Here is a 24168-nt window from a genome sequence, read left to right on the forward strand (position 1 = left end):
AGATTGTATATGTTTTAACTTCAGACATTTTATTTCTTTTGAAGTTTTGTGACTCATAAGAATCTTCTGCTGTGGAAAGACAGATATCTCATAAAACACAAAAAATGTAAACATCATGGAATTTTATTTTCAGTCTTGTTTTTAAGAAATGTCATCTGACTGTATTTCCCAGTCGTAGTTTCTGAAATCACATATAGGCAAATGCTTTGCTCTGAAATCTGAAACTTGATCTTGTTGACTTGCTTAGCTATAGTTGCTCACTGTTGTGTCTGTGCTGGAACACTAGGAATAAGATTACTGTTTATATTTATTTTTGTGGGCATTTACAAATAACTCAATAACAGCATTCAGAAATAGTGGTGAGGCTGGTAAGAGCCCTTCCAGACAAGCCCTATATCCCAGGATCTGATCCCAGGTTTTCTGCTTTAAATTGGATTATATGAGTCCCCACAGCCAGATAATCTGGAATAAACAGAAAACCTGGGATCAGATCCTGGGATATACAGCCTATCTGGAAGGACCCACAAAGAGATTCTTACCTGGTTATAATTTGTACACTTTGTTGCGTGAACTCCTTATGATGGGAAATTAAATCTGAAAGCTACAATCATTATTTTTCTGTGTGGTGAATGACTCAGCTGTATGAGAGAGAAAGATCTGAAAAACTGATTTACCTATATCCAATGGTATGGTTTAACATTTTTTTCACAACAGTATGCTAAGAAAAGGGGGTAATGTGGGTTACAGATGCTGCTTAGTCTATCCTTTGCCAACTTGTATAATCCATATTTAATTTTGTGGCCACCATGACATCTTTCAGCAATGTGTTACAGAAATTAAATCTCCATTCTGTGAAAAAGTAGCTACTGTTGCCCATGCTGAGAGTATTCTTTCACACTGTCACTGGACAATCCCAAGCATTAAAGGGATGAGAGAGGAGAAAGTCCTCCTTATCTGCTATCCCCATATGAGACGTACATATATGAACTTCTGTCATGAGGGACATCAGTTATGGAGATAGTGTTTCATCATAGGAGAAGACAACAACATGTACTTGTTCAACTCTTAAATTACTCCTCTTCACCCTCACCAGGTAAACTGTCCCATAGCAAAATTCTCAAATCTCCAAATTGAAGGAATTGTTGATTTGTTACATAAGTAGGATCAGATGTAACAGAGTGCCTTTCCCTAAAACTTCCTTTCTTTAGTTAGCCTTCAAGTCTGAATTTGAAACTGCAAAAAGGAATGGCATCTCCTAAGGAATTCACTAGCCAACCCCTCCCCCTACTTTTAAGACATCAAAATTTGAAATTGTTAATGTGGGATTTGTGTATTGATAGTGTTTAAATGAAATTTGTGTCTTGCCTGTATTGCATACTGATTGCATCATCCAGAGTGTACTATAGTCTAGAAAGAGTTAATTACTGAGAAGCTGTGATGTCCTTGATGTGTGGCTGGAACTGGGGAGTGTCCAGACACAAGTGTGTGTATTGCTGATTGCATCAGTTCAGTTCAGATCTGTTCTGTTCTGAGTCGAGTGCTGTCTGCTGAGAGTCCTGTGTTCATCTTTTGTCTGCAAGTCTGTTTGTCTTGATTATTACTGAAGTCAGTAAAACTTTGTATATAGTTTTACCATCGTCTCTGATGTCTCTTCGTTCTGCGTTCCACTGATTCCATCCAACTACTGCTACGCTGCTAATACTCTGACAGAAATGTACTCAGAACAGTGTGCTTTGTCTCAAAGCCTTCCCTGCTTTTCCCGTGTTTTGTTGCAGTTTAATTGGTTTCTCAGTGTAAATCGTAAATCTAGCATAAAACCTCTCCCCAAAATGCTGAAGAGCATCCTTTGCAAGAGCATCCTTTGAAAGTTTGTAAGAATCATTAATCATTCAGCAACAGTGGAAAAATTTTGATGAGAGCTTATATTTGTTTCGTATCACCCAGAGCAAGTGTCATATCTTTGGGGAGCAAACTATTTCACTGAGTTGATACCAGCCCATTGTTGACATCCTGTCAGGCTGGGCCCAAAAGATCACTTTGAAGATTGTACTAGCTGTTGCTGAAAATTCAGGTTTTAATGCTCCTCCATAATGAAGAAAATAATCCTTCCCTGTATAAATCTATAAAACAGTGTACCAGAAGCTCGTAGTCCTAGTAGCGGGTTCTGTTTGAGACATCACTCTGTCCATGTTCATTTTTAGTGTGGAGGGGTGTAGCATCCAGATGTTAATGAAAAATATTGCAAACATGTGAATCCATGTCTCCAGTCAAAGAAACATACACTAAGCACAGATTTATACTATCCCGGTAAAAATTTGGCAATGTCTGTCTTTTTTATGAACCTGCAACAATTTGGTGACTGAATCAGAAGTGAAGTCTCTTTCTTTGCAATCAGAAGGCCCAAACAAAAGGCACAAACAAAAGGAAGTTGCTTTGTCTTCTACAGAGACAGAATACATAGCAGCTTCACATGCATGCCAAGAGTTGGTGTGGCTTGACCAACTTTGACCAACTTTGGTATTGGTGAACAGAAACCAGTTCGAGTTTTAGAAGAGAACCAAAGTTACATTAAACTTTTGCCAACAGAAAAGATGATGTTGTGAGCAAAGAACATCAGAATTAAGTACCACAATGTATATAAGTTCAAGAAGAAAGAATGATCAGGATGATCTACTGAACAACCACAGAGATGATAACAGATATCCTGACCAAATCTTAGCCAAGATAGGGTTTTGAGAATGAGTCAACATGGGACTGATGCAATGCATGCTTGAGAATGGGTGTTGGGATATGTACAATCAAAGGCATGCCAGATGATCTTACCTAAAGGGTGTTAGGTTTCCTAGGTAAAGGTAAAGGTTTCCCCTGACGTTAAGTCCAGTCATGTCTGACTCTGGGGGTTGGTGTTCATCTTCATTTCTAAGCCGAAGAGCCGGCGTTGTCTGTGGACACTTCCAAGGTCATGTGGCCAGCATGACTGCATGGAGTGCCGTTACCTTCCCGCCGGAGCGACACCTATTGATCTACTCACATTGGCATGTTTTCAAACTGCTAGGTTGGCAGAAGCTGGAGCTAACAGTGGCCTCTCCCGCCGCTCCCGGGGTTTGAACCTGGGACCTTTCGGTCTGCAAGTTCAGCAGCTCAGTGCTTTAACACACTTCGCCACCGGGGCTCCTTAGGGTTTCCTAAGGAATGTTTATTGTCTATTTTCTTCCTGTTTGCATGCTCATGTTTGCACATCCCCAAGTCTTTGATGTAAAGAGAACATCTTCCTTTCCTTGTTCTAAAGGATAGCTTGACTGTTTGTGTGTGTCTGTGTTAGAGTTAAGTGTGATCATGGTCAGTCAAAGAGAATGTTTTAAGTCTTTGCCTAAGCATGAAGCAAATAAAGATAATTTCTATGTTTTTACAATGAGAATGCCTTCTTATGTTTCGGAACCATGTGGATTTAATTTCTACCTTTTACTCTACATAGGAAAGCTTGAACTTGTGTGATGCTTCTTGCACAAGTTTGTAAGTAAACTTCCTATTTTGTCTGTTTTTGGTCTCTGAATATATTAGTGCATGAACCAGGGAAGAAGGGGGTCTGGGTACTGAATCTCTTTAAGTTCTCTACCTGTTTTTATCTGCCCACTCCATTGTGTATTTTTACCAGGAGCCTCACATCTCATTTTCTTTAAGAGAGCTTCAAATCTTAATAAGCTTGATATCTGGCCAAATGCCCAGAGAAATCCCAATACCTTTGTTGTCCCCTGTAATGGAGAGTGTACACACTCTCTGCATTCAATATGAGGAGGCACAGATGGAACAGGAATCCGCCTATTCTCCACCATGTGGTGATACGCCATGGCTCTGGATGCCTCCTGCATGCTCTTCTCTACCATACAGGTGGCTTCCCTGATCATCAGGACTCTAATCCATACTCCCAGCTCTGGGTGGGGGTTCTCCATAGTATTTCTAGGGTCTCACTGTTACTCAAGCCACCTCTGGTCAGCCTGTCACCTTTCTGCCTCTATGTCCCCCGGCATGGCATTAGGAAACCTCAGTAATATGGAAGGGATTCTTTTCTTCTGGCCCTCCCAGTTACTCCTCTCCATTGGGGTGTCCTCTTTTGCCTTGCACCCGCCACTAGTGGGCGATGACAATGGAATGGGGAGAGTCACTCACAAAAGGGTGTTTCTCTCTTACTTCTGCAGCATCCTTCCTCTTAACTCTCACCCTCCTCTAGTATTCTTCCTCCCTGCTCCCAAGCAAGCCCCAAAGACCAGTAAAGGAGTTTGTGGTGGGGGTGGGGGAAGAAATGGAGAAGATGTGTTCAAAGGATACAATTTTAAAGGAAGATATGACAAGGATAAGGATGTTGGGGAAGGAGAGAGAAAGGAAGGTTTAAAGATAAAGAAATGAAAGATATGATTATCTAGCAGAGCCAGAAGAACTCAGGCAGGCACATCCTGTAGGGGCAGTAGACAGGAACAAGATGAGACTTTGGAGGTGTCATACCCCAGCCACCTTTAGCTTCTGAACCTGATCCAGAAATGAACTATGACGAGGAGGAAGCTTATTCTGACTTTTTACCTAGTCCACAGAGCTCTTTCCAATTACAGCTGCCGGCTGTTGATAGCTTGGATGATTCCTTAATTGGGAAAGAAAGTGAAAATATTACTCTCATGGTGGAACCAGATGTTCTTAGTTCCCCAGAGAATGTGTCCTTCAACAGAAGGGAGTGTCTGCATCGCCAGGGATCTGAGAAACAAGAACTCCGCAGGAGTAACTGCTTGGCATCTCGAGGGGATAATGGATAGAAGGTTTTCCCTTGGGAACCTTTAGGGAGTTTGGCTTTCCTTGTTTGTGATCAAATCTAAGTTCCATAAAAGTGCTTTGCACTGTGGACACTTCATGGTATCAACTTTGCGATTTCATGAGAAAAGTTCACTGACTCTAGCTCCTGTTTCTTCCAAGCCAAGTTTCCAGATCCTGGCAGCCAAGCTGAGCCGCGACTCCCGAGTAGACCCGGATTAAGTCTACTTCCTTGCCTAGCTCCTGAACCAAGTTTTGCCTCAGTTTCATCACGTTCCTGCCTGGATATCAAAGACTCCCTAGTGACTTTGGACCTTGTTACTTCAGTCTTGCTTCCTTGTTTTTCCCCGCTCAAGAACTTTCCAACAGTTTTGAGCGTGTTTTGGTTTCTGGACTGTGGACAATAATATTGGACATTTCCCTTCAATTCTTTGGACTAATTCATACCTTTTCATAAAGGACTATTATCTGCTCAACCTTTCCACCTATTCATTCCTGGATTTATAATTGTTTTAATAAAGATATTATATGTTTATTGGTCTCTGTCTGGTTTTCAGTGCTCACACTGCCCTGGGGTGCAACAGGAGGATTGGCACAGTGGCCAAATCTTTGGTTTTATAACTCTTGCTTATAGGAGTGAGTGGAAGGACCAACCCATTGTAAATTATGTTACACTCATCTCTGCTTGGAAAATCAGTGACATCTTCTGCCAATGTGGGGATTGAAGCTGAATGTAGGGCTTTATCACACAAGACAGGCAAGCTGACATTGCAGCAGGGCCCTATCACTTGGACACGACATGGCTGGTCTCCTTTATTCTGTGATTCTCCCCTCACTAGCTATTTGATGGTTAAAACCCATCTCACAAAATTTCTGTCACTTACCTTAGTGCAATGGGTGCCTTCCACTTCTTTGCTGTCAGAAACATATTAATAAGTGGGATTCCCCTTCTCTCCCCCAACCACCTTTCTATACCTGGTGCTTGGTTTCCATTTATTTTATGTTTTATATTTATATTTGCATTTATTGTTTTTAAATGCAAGAATTTCACAATTGCATTAAAATAAAAACTAAATAACAGCAGTAGTGTAGGGAAACAGGGTTACAAAGGTGTGTGGAAGTACAATTGTGGAACCACAAGCTGGTAATTTGGTGCAACTGTGCTACTGAAGAAAGGTGTGGTGTTGAAGGTGCTCAACACAGTAGGTAACTATCCACTATCAATGATAATGCGGCTATAATGGAATGGTGGGTTTGCGTAATAAAGTCCAAAGGGGGAACAGGGAAGTGAATGGTGTGGTAACAGTCCCGGTTCATCCAAAATTCCCAGAACTGTGAGCCTATGAATCCTGACTCCGTCACACAACTGGCCCTAAGTTTTATGCTTGCACACCTGCTCGTCATACTTTTAGGAATTTTACAATTTGATCAAATGGGATTTTATGTGTGTTTGTTGTTTTTAAACTTATGCTGCTGTTTTATACGCCTGTTTATATGCTGTCTGTTTATATGCGCCACTTCAAAGTGCTTCTGTGAGCCCCCCCCCAAACTCCCTTCAGGGAGATGGCGGCGGGGTACAAATAATAATAATAATAATAATAATAATAATAATAATAATAAGATGTAGAATATTCAGAATATGCAGAATATGTAAAGCAAAGTGAAGAACCTGTTTTGATTGAAGTCAAAAATCAGAAATTCCTCAAAGCACAGCAGACAAAAAACCAGTACAAGAAAACCACACCACAAACTGGAGCTGACAGCTGGCACAACAAAACATTGCATGGAAAGTTCCTTGACAAAATTGAAGGAAAAGCTGATAAAGAGAAGACCTGGCTATGGCTCACGAATGGGACCCTGAAGAAGGAGACAGAAAACCTGATCCTTGCAGCCCAGGAGCAAGCCATCAGAACAAATGCAAATAAGGCCAAGATCGAAAAAACAGCTGATGAGCCAAAATGCAGACTTTGCAAGGAAACTGATGAAACCATCGATCATATCCTCAGCTGCTGTAAGAAAATCGCACAGACCGACTACAAACAGAGGCACAACTATGTGGCCCAAATGATTCATTGGAACTTATGCCTCAAGTACCACCTCCCAGCAGCAAAGAACTGGTGGGATCACAAACCTGCAAAAGTATTGGAAAATGAGCAAGCAAAGATACTGTGGGACTTCTGAATCCAGACTGACAAAGTTCTGGAACACAACACACCAGACATCACAGTTGTGGAAAAGAAAAAGGTTTGGATCATTGATGTTGCCATCCCAGGTGACAGTCGCATTGACGAAAAACAACAGGAAAAACTCAGCCACTACCAGGACCCCAAGATTGAACTTGAAAGACTCTGGCAGAAACCAGTGCAGGTGGTCTCGGTGGTGATGGGCACACTGGGTGCCGTGCCAAAAGATCTCAGCCGGCATTTGGAAACAATAGACATTGACAAAATTATGATCTGCCAACTGCAAAAGGCCACCCTACTGGGATCTGCGCGCATCATCCGAAAATACATCACACAGTCCTAGACACTTGGGAAGTGTTTGACTTGTGATTTTGTGAAACGAAATCCAGCATATCTATCTTGTTTGCTGTGTCATACAATAAAATAATAATAATAATAATAATAATAATAATAATAATAATAATAATAATTGTTTGCTGTGTCATGCAATAATAATAATTAATAATGTTTTCTGTGAGGAAGACTTGCAAAATACCAGCTTAATATGGCTACCATCATTTGCAGGAATCACAGGTTATTGGCATTGTTTATTGTTATTCATCTGCATAGTACCAGCCATCTTTCCGAAATCTTGAGGTTAATTCACAGGGCAAGGAACTGGAAGACAATCATTTTGTTATCCTCAGGGGAGCAAAGGCAACCACTCTTTGAAAGCTCTTGAGAAAGCAATTTGACCTACTGCCAGGTTCATTTGCATTAAACATTTCAATTAAGACCAGCCCTCAGCTCCTGTTGCTTCTTTTCAAATGCAAAGTGAAAATGAAATTAACCAATCCAGACTCCTTTGAAGAGCGTTTGAGAGCCAAGGACAGAATGACTAATGTTTCCCTTTTGAAATTCAGTTGTTACACATGCTTCAGAAGATTACTGGGACAATTTCCAGATTTACTCTCGAATGCAAATAACTAAAACAAAGCAAAACAAGGCAGAAGCTTTCAAACGGCTCCCAGATTCATTGTGATAATGCAATGTCAGAGGTTCAGGTGCATCAGAAAGGGAGATGGGAGGTGGATTCATGGGTCAGGGTACAATCAGTATGTCTTTGGATATTATTATTAGGATTTACTCATAACAGTGAATTCTAATTCTAATTATGGATGTCTTTTTGTATTTTTTTCTTTAAAAAAAGATATGGCAAATTATAAATAAAACTTTAAGTGATGTTCGCGACTCTGTGCCTTGACAATGAGAGCATTGCAATGCTTCACAAGGATTACATTTTAAATGCCTCACCTAAAATTGTAATTTAAGATGGAATATGGCATTTATTCTCCAATATAAATGCATTAAGGGCCTCATTGTACAGATGACCCCCCATCTTGTTCTATGACACCGGTAATTACTAGCAAAATGGCAGGCATGCGGGGTGCATCGCAGCACCCCGTGCGCTCTCCCTTCTTCCTCCATCATAAGGAGGGAATGGGACAAGGCACACTGGCACCCTGTCCCTATCAGATGAGAAAAAGGGGAGAAAATGCAGGCAGCTCCATCAGAGCTACCTGAAACACTACTTACCTTCGAGGATCAATGTGGTGAGGCCAAGTCAGTGTCATGTGATGGTGCTCAGCATGCCCTGTCCCCAACGTGTAGAAAGGGGCCAAAAGCCCTAAATGTGATAAGGTGGTAACTTAGCCTTCACATAATCATCATAGCTTTTATTACCTGTTGGATACACTGTACTTACATCTTTTTATGTATGCACCACTCTCTATCTTTCTGTGTATGTATGTGTGTGTGTATATGACTGTGTATGTATGTATATGTATGTATATGTATGCATGTGTGTATGTGTGCATTAATGACTTACGATGATGGATCAGAAGGCATGATCATCCAGTTTGCAGACAACACCAAATTGGGAGGGATACCAATTTCTCCAGAAGACAGGAGCAGAATTCAAAATGATCTTAACAGATTAGAGAGATGGGCCAAAATTAACAAAAAGAAGTCCAACAGGGACAAATGCAAGATACTCCACTTAGGCAGGAAAAAAAGGAATGCAAAGATACAGCATGGGGAACGCCCATGAAACGTGTGAAAAAGATTTTGGAGTCCTCGTGGACAACAAGTTAAACATGAGCCAACAATGTCATGAGGTGGCTAAAAAAAGCCAATGGGATTTTGGCCTGCATAAAAAGGAATATAGTGTCTAGATCCAGGGAAGTCATGCTTCCCCTCTATTCCGCCTTGGTCAGACCACACCTGGAATACTGTGTCCAATTCTGGGCATCACAATTGAAGGGAGATGTTGACAAGCTGGAAAGCGTCCAGAGGAGGGCGACTAAAGTGATCAAGGGTCTGGAGAACAAGCCCTATGAGGAGCGGCTTAAAGAACTAGGCACGTTTAGCCTGCAGAAGAGAAGGCTGAGAGAAGACATGATGGCCATATATAAATATATGAGGGGAAGTCATAGGGAGGAGTGCTTGGTTTCTGCTGCCTTGAATAGTAGAATACAGAACAATGGCTTCTGTATTTCACCTGAACATTAGGAAGAACTTCCTCACTGTGAGAGCTGTTCAGCAGTAGAACTCTCTCCCCCAGACTGTGGTGGAGGCTCCTTCTTTGGAGGCTTTTAAACAGAGGCTGGATGGCCATCTGTCAGGGGTGCTCTGAATGTGATTTTCCTGCTTCTTGGCTGAGGGTTGGACTGGATGGCCCACAAGGTCTCTTCCAACTCTATGTTTCTATATATGCATGCATACTATCTTACAAGCAAAAATATAGCACAGTATTGTATCAGAGATACACTGACCTCAACTTCTAAAATGCACCAAAAACAATTGGACATAGACTGAATGAAAAAGATGGTATCTTTCAGACTGAGAGAAAAAAGTCCCATAAATCAAGCAAGTTGACTGAAAGAGAAGGCAAAAAGCAGCACATTGTAACAAAACTGTAAAGAGTTGACCATGATCTGGAAATATGGTCCATAGTATATATTTAGAATGGTTAAATGGGGGAGTCATCTTAAAGTGAGTTGTCAAAAGGTGGAAGACATTTGTATTGGTCCTCTGGTACTTATGAATACCTCTGGTGGTTCACTGACAGGAGAGGCATTCTGCTTGCTTTGTTTCTGCTATGGACTTCAAAGAAGGTAATTGCATATGAATGTGAGCAATATCACAAATGCCAACAGCAAATGAATTTGAAAGATACATCACAAATAATCAAGCATAGCATTTATCACGGTAGGCACTGATTGAATTTTAATCTCTGTCCAAAGGGAATACTTTCCTTTGCATTTTACAACAAAGCAGCTGCTGTGTTTTCAGGTGATCTTCAATAACATTTATTCACAAATTCATCTTGCTTTTCAGAAATCATAGTTACTTCAGAAGCAATAAAAGCACATGACATGTTTTAACATTTATCTTATTTAATAAAGGGAGTAGGAAATCGCAGCATATATGTAGTTATTTATAGTAAGTAGTTATATAGTGATCACCAGCCATATATGGTGGCCCAGTAGAACTTAGTAACTCTTCTGTTTTGATTTTCTATCCATGGCAACATTTTTTAAAGTAGTCAAGCATAGCTAAATCAAGTACCTGGCACATCTAATGAGCTGGTAAGATCATAAATATTGGATACCTTTGTTATATAAATTGCAAAAATATCAACAATTAGGATTTAATATGAATCCTTGATCGATCCAGCCTAGTGTTGATATAGATTGACACCATCTCTTAGGGAGATCAGACAGGAGGCTTCAAAATCTCTTCTTAGAGATACAGATACTAGATCTGGACCCTGTTCCATGGAAAATTTTCCACTGACCCATATTCTTTCACCTCATTAAGAGTTTCTACTGATGACCTAAATTAGGGCTCTACTTGAAGAAACTTTGCTGAGGCAACCAGCCTTCTGATAGTGTAAATGGATGTTTTTTAGAATTGGAAAATTTCAATTTACAATATTCCAGAATGGCCGGGACAAATTCACATGCAAATGTATTAGTTTCACATTACTTAGGTTACAAAATGTGCCTGTAAGAATTGTTACATGAACCCAATTTTCACTAGAATACCAAAACTGACTGGTTTTATTTTACCGCATAAGAAAAAGTGACCAAATGTGGTGGGATAGGTTTATTCCATACACAGTCCTCTGTGGATAATTTTTAAACATGACTTATGAGCTTAAAACTCAGTTGATTAAGTTCTACTCTAAACCAAAGTATACAAGAACCATATAGATGTGCAGAACTGTCACTAAAATGTAATCAATCTGTAAATAATATTAAAGTGGTTGCAGCTCCTGGAGCTAATTCAGTAGGAAGGGTGAACAACTTTAGAAGCTGTACACACATATGTTAACGATGAATTCTTCCATGACAAAAAAGTGTTCTCATATTATTGTGCTAATAATATTATTATTAATAATAATAATAATAATAATCACAAACCTGCAAAGGTAATGGAAAATGAAGACGCAAAGATACTGTGGGACTTTCGAATCCAGACTGACAAAGTTCTGGAACACAACACACCAGACATCACAGTTGTAGAAAAGAAAAATGTTTGGATTATTGATGTCGCCATACCAGGTGACAGTCGCATTGATGAAAAACAACAGGAAAAACTCAGCTGCTATCAGGACCCCAAGCTCGAACTTCAAAGACTCTGGCAGAAGCCAGTACAGGTGATTCCGGTGGTGCCACACAGATCTCAGCCGGCATTTGGAAACAATAAACATTGAAAAATTATGATCTGTCAACTGCAAAAGGCCACCTTACTGGGATCTGCGCGCATCATCTGAAAATACATCACACAGTCCTAAATGCTTGGGAAGTGTTCGACTTGTGATTTTCTGACACAAAATCCGGCATATCTCTCTTGTTTGCTGTGTCATATAATGTTGTTGTGTCAATAATAATAATAATTGCAGGCTGTGGATTTTCCCTTACATTTTGGTGCAAGGATGGGTGGGTAAATTATGGCCCATAGACTCATGAACTTTGTTTGGTCTTTTCTGCACCTCAAGCTTGCTCATCCCAAAGCCCTCACAACCCTCTTGCTTTTACAACTTTTAGGATGGTAAATTGATATTTCTATTTTTTAAATATGTTTTTATTGTAAACAAAAAATAAAGGTAAAGGTTTTCCCTGACGTTAAGTCCAGTCGTGTCCGACTCTGGGGGTTGGTGCTCATCTTCATTTCTAAGCCGAAGTGCCAGCATAGACACTTCCAAGGTCATGTGGCCAGCATGACTACATGGAACTCCGTTACCTTCCCGCTGGAGTGGTACCTATTGATCTACTCACATTTTGCATGTTTTCAAACTGCTAGGTTGGCAGAATCTGGAGCTAACAGCGGGCGCTCACTCCGCTCCCCGGATTTGAACCTGGGACCTTTCGGTCTGCAAGTTCAGCAACTCAGCGCTTTAATGCACTGAGCCACTGGAGGCTCCATTTATTTATTTATTGTAAATACCAGTGGAATAATAACAAAATCCATCACCATTTCAATATACACATCCAATTATATATTCTCAGTAACATTACACTTGCTAATTTCACCTTTATCTCCAACTTATGTCTACTGGTTTTTCACCCCTCCCCCCTCCTCCCACCCTCTGGGAACAGTACTTTCTTTCATTCAGATATTATTTTAATTGATCAATCGTAAATAGAGAATGATTCTATTCTTTATATTTTCTTTGTCCTTTGACTTTATCTATCAATCTTCCCCATTTCAGATCCCAGTTCTTTTTGATTCAGCCTGATATATATTTAGTTCTCCTTTCAAGGATGTATTCCTGAAGCATAAAATCAGCTAGGTATTCGTACCATTTTTTTTAACTTCCTAATTTGTTTGCTCTTTCCAATTGGAAAGAGTAAATTGCTATTTCTAGAGGACTCCAAGATGGAGGGATAATTAACTGGCTAGACCTTTTGGAAAAAGGGGGGAAAGAATATTGGTTAAAATTAAGAGGGATCTGGGAAAAAGTAAAAAAAGAGGGTGCACAGCCCACTGAAGAACTGAAGGTAGATAAATTGCTAAATGCAAGAGAAAAAACAAGTAAAGGAACAGTGGCAAAAATATACAATTTAATGGTAGAAGATAAGGAATTTATGATCCGAGCAATACGTAACAAATGGAATGGGGTTAAAATATTAAGCACACAAGAAGTAGACAAAATAATTAGGAACATAAATAAAATAAAAACAGAAAAATATAATAAATTAGAAAAAAAAAGATGGTATTAAGATGGTATAGAACTCCGGAACTCTTATATGATAAAAGGGAAGAATTCAAAGTGCTGGCATTGTAATAAAGAAAGGGGCACTTATTCACATATGTGGTGGGAGTGTTCTGAATTTAAAAAAATTTGGCTAATGATACAAGGGAAAATCCAGGACTTATTACAGATAACAATACAAATTAATAATGATTTGTTACTTTGGGGAGTGCTGGATCATCCAAGTATAAAAACTGAGTGCCAAGAGTTATTGAAAGTAACAATAAGAGCAGCACATGCTGTGATTGCTAGAGGATGGAGAGACAAATCGAAATGGACGTTAAATAATTGGAATGATTATATGTATGATCAAGTGTTGTTAGATATTACAGGAATTATGACTAACCAAGTAACAAGAATGAATAAACAAAAGGACATTACAAACAGATGGAAAGACTACTTCAACTGGGTGAAAAATGGAGGAGCCAACGATTACATTAAAGAAAAAATACAAAGACTTTACCTGTGGCTGGATCTGCAAGATTAATATAAACATACTGTGGTTGAGGAGGGAGGGTGTGGGTGGTAGGGAGGGACAAAATATTGGCAGATGTTAAAAAAGGGAAGTAGTGTTGTTATGAATTATGAATTATGAATGTAAAATCCAATAAAAAATGTAAAAAAAAAATTTCTAGAGGACTCCATTCAAACAACTGCCTTGGTCTCCTGCCCCAAAGCCAGCTATCCTAGTAGAAAGCAGCAGTAACTTCTGATATAATTTTTAGCTGAAAATAGGGTCATGTGACCTGCTGTAGTAGGTTACCTTCCTGACTTGCTGTAAATGTTCACCCTATTCCAGTGGTTTAATAGTGTGTTCCCTGGTATTCTAGTTTACTTCTTCTATGCTACTTCAAACTTTACAATGCTATCAAGTTGCAAACAACCTTCCTCTCAACCATTTCTACCTGGATGCCTGGCCATTCTCTGTTGACTTGCCCCAGGCCTTCATAAACAACCTTATTAGACAGGGCTTTTTTCCAGTGACATATGTGGTTGAGCTCTAGGTGATCCACAGAGTTTGCCAGCTTCCATCAAATGATGTTTCAAGCCAGATAAGATATGATGAAATAATTTTCATGGGGAACAGCTGCTGAATTCTGAGTAATTTTTAGGCAAAACCCAACTTTTCCAATGCTGTAAAAAAGCTCAACGTAATCATGTCAATGTCAAAATGATTCACCTTGCATGTATTTAATCAGCTCAGGTGCTCTCATTTGCAGTACACTTGTTCCAAATGCTAGATGATTTTGGGAGAAAGTAATATGCAAAATAATCCACATTTTTCTTCTGGGCGTTATACAGTGAACCCGCTTACATGCATTTGTATATGCAAAAATGCTCCTCCTCCCTTCACTGTCATTTGCATCACTTTCATCATTGATACATCTAAAAATAATGCTGTATTTCCCACAGGCATATACACATTTTTTTTGTAAATTTCAAAGGCAGTGGATCCTTCCCACCAAGTTACAGATTTCACTGTCACAAGGCAGTCCATGATGGTGAAAATATTACTCCATCGGAACAAGGAAAAACTGGTACCAGCTGATGTGCTGGCATATTCTGCTGGCATCCTTGCTCAGAAGGTCTAGTCCATGTTTGATTCAGATGGACCTTCCTGACTTCTTAAATGTAACTGCCTTGGGGGAGACATGTGAAAGAGAAAGTGCCAATACCATCCACTTCGTTGCAAGAAAGAGGGAACACACTGACAAAAGAAATGTCATATGGCTAATTGTATTTTATTCATTTAATATTTGAATTCCAACCCTGCTTTTCTATAAAGTAATGAAAGGAGCTTACAACCACAAACTAATGTACAATAACACATGAGGTATTATGTGGAACAGAATTTACCATCAAACAAGTTAAAACAGACTTTTTAAAAATAGCAGTAGCTCATGCTTATATCAAATGTAGTGTTGTTTTTTTTAAAGAAATAAATAAATAGTTTTAAGTAACCATCTAAAGGCAAACAGAAGTGAGAACAAATGGGCCTGTCTTGAGAGGTGCAGGGTTATTCTGTGGTTGTTAATAAGTGTGTATCAAACTAATTAAAATTATGGGGGGAGTCTGACACATTTATCTTGATGAACCCTTATTGTTGAAGATTTTGGAAAAATGTCATCCTGCACTGCTTAAGTCTCTATGGTTAGATAGGAAGCCTAGAAAAGAGTTAGGGACACCTTCCCCAGTTCCATGCATGCTTTGATTAGACTTTACTATTGTTTCCTCCTTCCTGTCCTGTTTAGGTCAACCTCACCCTTTGATGCTTTAGAAATGTGATCTCTCCTAGGGCTTTGACGTAACTTCCCCAATTTGGCTTTTGGAATGTTTATGGCCCTAGAGAAGAAGAGACCCACGAGGCTGGTCGCCATTCCATCTTCCTGCTTTGTTCCAGAGAGAGGACGCACTCTGTACGCTCCTATTTTTTCAAGATGTAGCTATCTAGATCTTTGTTATTTTGATCCGTCTATGTGTATTAGATCAGATTAGATAAGTTAGCTAGCTCCAAACCTTTTCTATCCATCAATGGATTTATTTTTACCTCAATAAATGCTTTTAAACTTTAAAGCTAACTTTGCGTTCCTTTGCCGTCCTGGACACAGAGGCTTTCCAAAACTCACACTGCGTAAGTCTCACTGCTGCATTTTACTCTGCTATTTTAATGGGAATTTACCTCATAAAGGGGGTGATTAGAGCTTAACGGCTCATCAATTCCCAACAGAAGGAATAGCATGACTTCAGTGAGGAATCCTGAAAGCCATTGATAAAATGGACTTCAGTATCATTTCACACCTTATCACACTGAGGTACCAAAAATAGGCAATAGTGGGTGGATTCGCCATGCAACATGGTGAATTTGTGGGGCAGTGGGAAAACCTGTTGCCCTGTGCGCCACATCACTTACATCTCCCCTTTACCCATCCCATGGGGGGGGGGGGGGAAGCATTGCTACCCAGCTTCTCCATGTGCTTTCCCCATTCAACTCAATGTGAATATGAAAAGCCTCCCATGTTCTTGTTGTTCCCTTGTACAATGCTTTCATTACAGTTTGGGGACAGAGGCCTGTCAGAAGTAGCTCTACATCATTTGATGAGATCCTTCGGGCTCTGTCCAAATTGTGGTTAAAGTGTGGCACAAGTGTGGACAGGTATTTTCGTCCATGTGATGAAGTTCTTAATCACACTAAGGTTTCATGTGATTACGGTTACACCGTATCACACTGGATTGATAGGCTAAGACAGGCATGGGCAAACTCCAGCCCTCCAGATGTTTTGGACTCCAACTCCCTACCAGATGTTAGGAATTGTGGGAGATGAAGTCCAAAATACCAGGAGGGCCAAAGTTTGCCCATGCATGAGCTAAAACCTTTCTAAGCAATGGTAACAAAGAGAAACTGACACACAGCTATAGAATCATGAATACTACAAATTTTGACAAAGAATTCACAAGGGGCATTGGATTGTAGTCAATTTTACAGTGCTTTTGACATTCAAAATATTGCACAGATGTTTTATTAATCATGAGAAAGGGGCACTGACACTTCTATTTCACACATAGGTAGATGGAACCATAAAATAGTTTTGTTTAAAATCTCATCAAGAAACTCTGCAATGAGGCACAACTTAAGCACGGATGACTCACCACTCCAAGTTCCATGCTTTATTCAACAGCCTCACACAATGAATGCAAATTCACAATAGCCCTATCCATTTCAAAATATATAACTTTTGGATGTACACAGAATAGGCAAAACATTGCATTGTTTTCTTCTCTTTGCAGTGATTTTTCTGACATTTGGCATTATTGCAAATCAGGTTTTAACTTCCCTATCTTGCTTTCATAAAACCAGGAAGACTGATTTAATGGTTGTGCTTTTTCTCCACTAACATAATAATTATTAAGTCATTCAGAATGTGTCAAGTAATGTCATCAATGCAAACACAACAGATTCAGAGTAAAAATGAATTCAACTTTATCACAGAAGATCTGAACCAACTTTAATCATAATCACAGAAGCAATTAATGTAAGGTTAATAACAGGATAATTCAGTAAAGCTATAAATGTGTTCTGTGGTCTCTTTTGTGAACATCTTAATTCAAGTTGTCAGAATTATAGATGACTGACACAATATGATATGATAACCAACAATAGAGGATCTTTTTTTTGGTAAGTAGGTACAGTAGAGTCTCACTAATCCAAGCCTCACTTATCCAAGCCTCTGGATAATCCAAGCTATTTTTGTAGTCAATGTTTTCAATATATCGTGATATTTTGGTGCTAAATTCGTAAATACAGTAATTACAACATAACATTACTGTGTATTGAACTACTTTTTCTGTCAAATTTGTCGTATAACATGATGTTTTGGTGCTTAACTTGTAAAATCATAACCTAATTTGATGTTTAATAGGCTTTTCCTTAATCTCTCCTTATTATCCAAGATATTCGCTTATCCAAGCTTCTGCCGGCCCGTTTAGCTTGGGTAAGTGAGACTCTACTGTATTCAGAATGGGATGGGTGCTGAACTACATAGATACTGAGATATCCCTAGCAAAAAACCCACACACATTTACAATTTATATGGATGAGGGAAAAGCCCTACCATCGGGATACAACTTCCAGAATCCTCATCTAGATGTATGACCTCTGTCCATGTGCCCTGTGGGTCACTTTAAGTTCTAGTCCAGACATAGGCAAACCTTTAAACTTGGGGGCTGCATGGTGGGCTAGTTGTGTGTGTGTATGGGACAGGGAGAGCCTCTTTCTGGCCTTCCTGGCCTGCTCCTTGGCCTCCACCACCATGGGACTCAGCTACTCATTGCCAGCACGCTCCCCTTCATCTGGGCCTCTGCAAGTTTCCCCTCAGAAAGAAGAAAAGCAGGAGTGGAGAGAAGGGGAGCCCTGGGTAACTTGTCAAATCCTCTTAGCATGTAACTGCCCAGCAGAACCATCCAGAGGTAATTTTCGGGAGTAGGCGACCAGAATGTTGTTCCCCCCCCCCGAATTTTGGCACCCCCCAAAACAAATAGCTGGAAAATACCGGCGGCGGCCCCCTGGAGAACATGCATGTCGCCACACGTAGGCATGGAAGGCCCAGCCATCCGTCTGCGGGGGTGTGTGTTGTAAGCACTGCGCATGTGCACAGGACAATCAGCCATTTTGGGTGATGGTCCTGTGCGTGTGCGCAGGGCTTCGATCACCTGCGCGGACACGGATAGCACGTTAGCTAACCAGCCACGCAGGTGAATGGTAGTCCTATGTGTGCGCACAGGAGCATCGGCCATTTTGGGTGATGGGCCTGTGCACATGCACAGGGATTCCATTTGCCCGCGCAGACACGGAAGGCACGCCAGCCAACCGGCCGCATGGGCGAGTAGAAGGAAGCCCTGCGAACGCTCACACAGGCCCATTGCCTGTTGGAAACCCTGGTGGCACCGTACGCATGCAGGGGCACCTCAACTGCGCCCCTGCATGTTTTGTGCCACAGCCGACTGCCTAATTCGCTTCATTGTTGGACCGCCTCTGCTGCCCAGGGCTCTCCTTCCCTACCGTTTTGCTTTTGCTCTTCTTTGAGCAGCAATGTAGGCTGCCTCCTGAAGGTATACTCCTTGGGGACTCCAGGTTCCCTTGGTTGAGCCAGTGCACCTTCCTGGAGTGGCTTTCCGAGGGGGAACTTGCCCTTGAGGAAGTTGATGGTGACAGAGGAGGAGGAGAAAGAGGCGGTGGAGAAGGAGAAGACATCTTCCTTGTATCTATGGGTGGAGGACCGAAAGGAGGAGAGCGTGCAGCTACATATGGGCCAGCAAAAGCTGCTGAATCCTGTAATGGAGGACAAGGCATAGGCCAGAAAGAGGCTCTGCCGTGTGTGACTGACCTGGTCCTCCTCACAACATAAGAACATAGTGGGCTGCCATGTCCTCATGCTGAGAGGATGGTGTGAGAGAGGAGGGCCTGAGAAAAGAGCTGCATCCAGCCCAGGTGCCTGAGTTTGCCCATATCTGTTCTTGTCCAAACAAACAAGCAAAACTCCAAGCTCTCATTTTCAACTCCTAACATTCATAGCCCCAACTTCAATGATTTCAGGTTTCAGATGTAGTCTTCCATTAGGAAAAAAGCATGGGAAAAGAACTGGAAATATTCTGAAATATTCCCATCTTTTTTGCTACTGCAAAGGTTTTCACCTAGCCCCAAGAAACATCTTAAGTTTGGGATCTAGATGTTACTTGGATCCTATTTTCAGTTCTACGTTACTGAGGAACAAAGACAATGGACCTATGGAATTGATCAACACATTCTCTTCCATTCTCCTCTTTTCATATTTAAATTTTAATTTCAACAGCTATTTATTTGATTTGAAATTTGTTTTGTAAGTTGATCTAACATATTGCTATTTATTGTCTTTCCATTCAAACCTAGCATAACAGCAAAAGTGGAGAGATTAAAGAAGGCAGCAAGGTCTTTACCTCTTCCAACAGTCCTGCAGTTTTCAAGTACAACTGTGCTGAGGCCTTCATAGCCCTGAAAGCCTTCTTGAACAGAACTAACAGCAGGAATATTTTGTATCTATAGCAGAGCAGAGTGCAGTGTAGCTAGTGCTATATATCAACTTATAATAGGAAACAGGAGGGAAAATATGCAGGATGCTCTAGTAAGGTTTACAAAGGTAAAGACAGTTTTATTGTTGCAGGCAATACTTCTTGTATAAAACAGTAGATAGACAAAGTTACTTAACTATAGTGAAAGAATCCTTATGTCTATGTGTCAGGCATCTTGAGGCAGAGAGGTGCCTTATGATGCTTCCTTCTTAAACAAAGGATAATAAAGCACTAAAAACTTTGTGGAAGAAGGGGAAAGTGATCTCTACATGCAGACAGGAAGCAAAAACTTTGAGTTACACAAATCTAGGAAAAAGAGGTGCAAACAAGACAGTAGGCATTATAGGGTTATAGAGTGATTATAAGTAATCACTCTATATACAAGTGCTTATGCTTCTTCGCTTCCAAAACTGATGATTGGCTAACACTTCTTCATTATCCAACATGTGTCCAATGACATTTGCAGTTGCAGCATCAGGTCTGTGACAGCTTATTGCACGAAAGACATACATTGAAGTTGTGGTTGCCAAGAGAAGAACATGCAGGATTTGTGAAGAAGCCCTATGAAAATGATCACAATCCACTCATGCACTCGGTCTATAACACAAACCGTACTTAGTGGTATCTGCTGTGATAAATGACTGCAAAGAACTCAATATTCAAAGAAAGTATACATTAATGAGTGTATCTGGGAAAAGTGGAACAATTCAAAGGAGCATACATTAACATTCACTTGCATACACAAAGTTTACTTCTCTACACACTGAGATCAAGTGTGAAATTCCACTGAAAGCTGGGAACTTGCCACAGTGATCTGGAGGCAAGAAGAGAAAACAATCTCTACATTCTTCCTATCTGTATATTTTACTGGCAAAAGGGGAGGAAGTTAATTCAATGTCAGCCCTGCTGAATAAAGAACTTAGTAAATCAACATGTATGCAGCTTCCATTGGACTCACCATAGCATTTATACTGCTATGGGGGGTATTAAAATGTCATTCTAATCCTTGTGATTCTGATCAAGGATGCTAATTTCTCACTGATCCTAATGATCTTGAAAGCATTGGGATCATGGGAGGTTAAATCCTGCATGCACACACACTTTTATCAAGCTCTGTCTGCAACCACATGGTCCCAGCATCTAGAAGCCATTTGCTTCTGTTTCCAATAACTAATTTGTTCTGTCAGCATTTGCTTTGTCTTGAAAACTCTTGGGGAAAGCAGATGCTTTCCAAGCAAGCAAAGCCCTTGAAGCAAAATGCTGTACTCAGCCTTTTCAGTGAAAATTCTCTTCCATAGAGTCTTTCATTGGCTTATTATCTAAAATTGGCAGATTCAAAATTCTTCAAGAAGTGAATTCTCCTACAGCTTCAACATCTGCTGCGATTGGGTGAACCCATGATTTTGCGGATGACTGAAGGAGAACAAAAGGAGTTGCATCTTTATTCAGTCGCAGATCTCATAGGATAAAACTGGTGCCAATTGTGATGGCGTTTTGTTTGTGCTGTGGATTCATATCTAACAGAATCTCACTTCAGATCACACAGTCCTCAGATGGTTTCCAGACTAAAGAGAAAGAAATTCTGTAATTAGTGAGAAAATCTACTCGCTGTTAGAAAGTAGTGCAGCATCAAAGTCAAAGTGACGGTTGTTGAACTTAATTATTCTTGACTCTTCCTTTATAAAATTCCAAGTCTGGTACAGAGCAGCCAAGAATGTATGACAGATCCCAGACTCCTCTGGCTGTAATAATATTTTGACTATACATAGACATCTTTGCAGCAAACAAATAACTAAGGTGCCTGCTAGAACCAAAAAGTCCAATCCATTCCAAACACCTTTGCTTTTGTCCTTTCAAGCCACTGTTGCATATTTGCAGCACACAGACGAAAGCTTGAAGCTGTTTACATAAGAGAGGCCTCAAGAGAATACTGTTTCAATTTAATTGAATACATATACAAAATGCCTACTGAGAGAATGTTGAGTTATATTACAAATGTCTCCTCTCCTATATTTGAAACCGGAATTCTTAATCTGGGAACCATGGACTCTGGTTGTGTGGAGTTTAGGGGGGATTATGAACTGGTACAAAGCAGCTCCAGACACAGCATGTTCATTGTGTATCCAGAGCACTTGTCCGGACATCTCAAGACTACATCTGCATTATTGTGCTGTGACACTGCTGACATAGCTATTAGCCAGGCCTAGGGCTCTTCTTAAACTCCTGACCATTACAAGCACCTCTTCCTATGTCAGAATGGGGTGCTCACTTCTCCTTCTTGCTGGTTGCATAGGCATCCTGTCCTGACAAGACAGACAATGCTTGCAACAAGCTTTGTGGCCAGTTGGAATGGCAGTGGCGGTGACATGGACACAATCCATTCCCTTTTAACTTGCTGAAAGCGTGATGATGGCAGTGTCTGGACAGTAGATCAAGCTGAATCTTCAGAGTTTCCAAGAAACTGCAGAATATCCCCAACCTTGTCCAAATGGGACAAAAAAGCCTGTGATACTTCCCAGAGGCTGCTGTGCATTGTGAGGAAAACCAGTAGTCCAGTACGGGGTTTTGAACATCAGTCAATAAACCATTGAAAAGATAATGTAGCTTTCCTCAGATTCCGAAAAAAAAAAATCCATGATCAAGAACCAAACATTAAAACTGGCCTGAAAATAAACATTCATGCTGAACTGTACCAATATTGTAGATATTTGAATGAAGCTCTCACAATAAAGTATTAAGGGACTAAGTATGTACATATATAATTAATACCCGGAGAGCGGTTTTCTGTGAATCACTATGTATGCTGTTCTGAGAGATATACAGTGTTCCCTCACTTATCGCTGGGGTTAGGTTCCAGAAACACCCACAATAAGTGAAAATCCGCAAAGTAGGGACACTATATTTATTTTAATATTTATGCATTATTTTAGTAGTTATACACTATTTTGGGCTGGGCTGTGGCGCAGCTGGCTAGTAACCAGCTGCAATAAATCACTACTGACCGAGAGGTCATGAGTTCAAAGCCCGGGTCGGGTTAAGCCCCCGACCATTAAATAGCCCAGCTTGCTGTTGACCTATGCAGCCCCGAAAGACAGTTGCATCTGTCAAGTAGGGAAATTTAGGTACACTTTATGCGGGAGGCTAATTTAACTAATTTACAACATCATAAAAACTGCCAACAAAATACGAAGAAAGGAATGAGGAAGTACAGCCACTAGTGGACGGTGAAGCAACAGCTCCCCCTGTGGCTGGAATCGTGAAGCTGGAAAAATGTGAAATGCCTCTGTGTCTGTCTATACTGTATGTTGTTTGTCTGTTGGCATTGAATGTTTGCCATATATGTGTTCATTGTAATCCGCCCTGAGTCCCCTTTGGGGTGAGAAGGGCGGAATATAAATACTGTAAATAAATAAATAAATAAGTCTTTATCAACCAATCATGTGTTGATAAATCACCTCCTTCTCCTCCCATTGCTGCTTGGGCTCCTTTTCTCTCTCTTTGGCTTTTCCTTCCTCCCTTCCTTAGGCTGTAAATTGTAATTTTTTATGATTTATAATAGACTTTTAGAGTTTATTGAAAAACCGCGAAACAGCGAATTCACAAAAAGTGAAAAGCGAAGTAGCGAAGGAACACTGTATTAAGAGGACACTAATGCATATTGGCCAAAAGAGGCTCACAAATGTTTTCCTTGGGAAAATATTTTAGGTTTACTAGAGTTTGTTCAGAGCGAAATGCAAGGGACTGCACAACTCAAGTAACAGCAGCACACCAGGGATAATCTGTTTCTCATCTAACTGGGAGTTATGGGTTTCTGTTACATTGGTAAGGGGCTCCATCCAATATGCTTAATCATATAACTGATTTGCTCTCTCCTCTGCAAACAGTTATGCGAAGAGGAGAATATATTTTACTGGTCTCATTCATGAGGTGAATGCTGAAACATGATATGGCATTGCGGGTGGGAGCTAGAGGAAAGTTTGCCACAGACTGCAGTTGCTTATGTTTCACAGGTGCTGTATGCCCTGAGAAAAGGATTGGAAATATCCCCCTTTACACATTTCTGGTGGATGTGCTTTCTTTGGTATGGGACCTCATCAGAAGAAGATCCATAAGCCAGGGGACAGCGTGGGAATTCATCCGGCAGCAGGGGAAACTGTAGGACAGTGCATCATTTCATCCCCTTACTTTCACATGACGCTTTGCAGATGCCCCCAGCTTCTTCTCACTCTGTCCTTGGCTTAGTGATTGAGAACAAAGGTTGTCAACTGTGTTCTTAGGTCTGCT

At 40.5% G+C, this 24168-nt stretch overlaps 1 protein-coding gene and 1 long non-coding RNA gene across 13 annotated transcripts in view; one reads left to right on the plus strand and one right to left on the minus strand.

Annotated features, from left to right (window-relative positions):
- The window catches only part of shisal1 (shisa like 1), a 267217-nt gene that overhangs the window by 129705 nt on the left and 113344 nt on the right, over positions 1 to 24168 (minus strand). For 2 of the 12 annotated variants that reach the window (XM_062981953.1, XM_062981952.1), the window contains one exon: positions 15005 to 21449. The exons of the other annotated variants lie outside the window; for them this stretch is intronic. The gene's annotated coding sequence lies outside the window, so the exon portion shown is untranslated. Of the gene's footprint in view, positions 1 to 15004; positions 21450 to 24168 lie in introns of those variants that run through there. 12 annotated transcript variants of the gene reach the window in all.
- Positions 3235 to 5332, plus strand: LOC134299341 (uncharacterized). Its single transcript, XR_010006525.1, has 2 exons — positions 3235 to 3513; positions 4960 to 5332. It is a non-coding gene; the product is annotated as an uncharacterized LOC134299341 (long non-coding RNA).

This window comes from Anolis carolinensis, chromosome 5, assembly GCF_035594765.1.
Source record: "Anolis carolinensis isolate JA03-04 chromosome 5, rAnoCar3.1.pri, whole genome shotgun sequence".
NCBI classification, from domain to species: domain Eukaryota; kingdom Metazoa; phylum Chordata; class Lepidosauria; order Squamata; family Dactyloidae; genus Anolis; species Anolis carolinensis.